The 2046-nt window shown below is 37.7% G+C and overlaps 1 long non-coding RNA gene across 1 annotated transcript; it reads left to right on the top strand.

The window, feature by feature from the left end:
- Nucleotides 1-1019: 1019 nt before the first annotated feature.
- Nucleotides 1020-1384, top strand: LOC140526221 (uncharacterized). The gene is made up of 2 exons (XR_011974286.1): nucleotides 1020-1105; nucleotides 1232-1384. It is a non-coding gene; the product is annotated as an uncharacterized lncRNA (long non-coding RNA).
- The last annotated feature ends 662 nt before the right edge of the window (nucleotides 1385-2046 follow it).

The raw sequence follows: 2046 nt of genomic DNA, 5'->3' as shown, positions 1-2046 counted from the left end.
ACCAACCAGATATGAAAACTAAGGTAAAGAGAGGTGAAATGATTTGCTCAGGGTCACACATCTAGCAAGTACCTAAGGCAAGGTTTGAAAGCAGATCTACATCTAGCACTCTCCAATACTCTATGTTGCTCCTAAGTGACAGAACTGGGATTCAAATCAATGTCATCCGATTCTAAATTCCCCTTTGTTTCCACTGTTCCATGGTGCCTTCTTAGCGACTTGGATAAGAAGGCTGAGTATGAGGTGCTACTGAGGCATGTTGCACAGTGAATGAGATAATTCATCTTCTAATCAATCATAAAGGTTAATGATATGGGTGATGATGATTATAATGGTAACAGCAACAGCTAGGATTTATAATGTGCTTTGAAGTTTACAAAATTCTCTACATGCTATTTTATTTGACCATTCCATAGCACCTCATTGACATAGCTTTATTTTTTAAAATTTATTTTACCAATCTCTACCCTTTTGGATTCTACAGAAATATTCATATAACTAGTCACAAGCTTAAGTGGAAGAAACACAGGGAGGGCTGGAGTTAATGAAGAATGGTAGGCCAAGTGACTATGAAGCCCTTTCCCTGAATCATTGCTCCCTGACTTCCTAATTTGAGTTGAAAAAAAAGAAAATAGACCTCCTAAATCTTCTTTGTACTTATGCCACTATTCTGCCTTCTCAACTCTGAGTCATTGCTGGTTTCCTGAGCCCTCCTGGTAAGAGGGTGGGTTGTTGTTTTGGTTTTAAATTCAAAGGCTCCTCCTCTCATTTCTTGCCTCTTTGATAACAGATTCACATTAATTAGTAATTTTTTCTGCCTCTCTTCCTGACCCTTGAGGTCATCAGCCTGCTTAGTGAGATAAGTTATTATTTTTCTATTATATTAACAACTGATTATTAAATTAGAATTAAGGTTTTTTTCTCTTTTACTTCCTCATTTAGAGACCAGTCCTTGTAGGTCAATCAGTAAGTCTTTGAAATACTCTGATTAATGAGATTACCTCTAATTTTCAGGAAATACACTCTTCAGTCTTGGGCCAGAACCCACCCAACTAGCATGGGTGGGGGTGGGCAGAGGAGGAAGTGTGAACAAAATCTAGCTTGGGTGAGTGATTGCCCCAAGGATAACAGCTATGTTCTTGAAAGCCTCCATTAGACTTTAGGGTAACCCAACTCATGAAGAAGAAAATCAACCACAGTGGTCTGGATGTAGATGGATTTCTCTTTTCAGATTGGTGAAGGAAGCTGAGTCTTATGATCAAGTCACATCCTCAGCAGGAGGAGCTGAAGATTCCTAGCTCACCTCCTCATTAAATGTCCACCAATCTGGGTTGATTTCTCCTGTCAAGGACATTCCCTTTCAATAAAATATTTAATATTTTAATTTTGATATTAGCAGTCATTGGATACTAGGAGAAACTACTGGCTATAAATTTATCATTAAGTAGCCTAACTAATAAACTGATTATTATTGGCCTAGGAAGTCTGTTGGGTTTTTTATTCATCACATTAGGAGCACACACTCATGGGATTCAGATTGAACCCAAAGACCTTACTGAACATATGACAGAAAATCATGTTGGCTCTGGAGAGTCAATCTTGAGAGGAAGAGAGCATGTGTTATCTCTCCTTAGTTAAGGGTCTCTAAGCAGCAAGGAGAGATGGTCCAATTTCCCAGCCACATAGGAGTAGGTTCAAATAATGCAATAAGATTTTCTCTCAATTGCTACAGCTAAATAAAGTTTTCTCACAAGACAGAAATTGCACTAGACCCATAATTGAATAGAAACCAAGCTAACTCCAGAATTGAGTCATAATATGGAGTCATAAAATGGAGTCATAAAATGGCTCACTCAATTCTCACAACTATTTGTTGTCCTAATCCCCTCAATTTCCACAATTTCAATTTTCTTTTTTCTCACAACTCTAAATCTGTGATGTAGTGAATTGAAATAGTCCAACAATTTCCCAAGAGTCCATGGAATCACAGATCCAGTCAGAAGGAAACTCAGAGATTAACCAATTCATACTCCTCATTTTATAGTT

The sequence above is a fragment of the Notamacropus eugenii genome, chromosome 1, assembly GCF_028372415.1.
Source record: "Notamacropus eugenii isolate mMacEug1 chromosome 1, mMacEug1.pri_v2, whole genome shotgun sequence".
NCBI classification, from domain to species: Eukaryota; Metazoa; Chordata; class Mammalia; order Diprotodontia; family Macropodidae; genus Notamacropus; species Notamacropus eugenii.
Note: the sequence above shows the minus strand (reverse complement) of the source record. Positions and strands in the feature narration are given on the sequence as shown.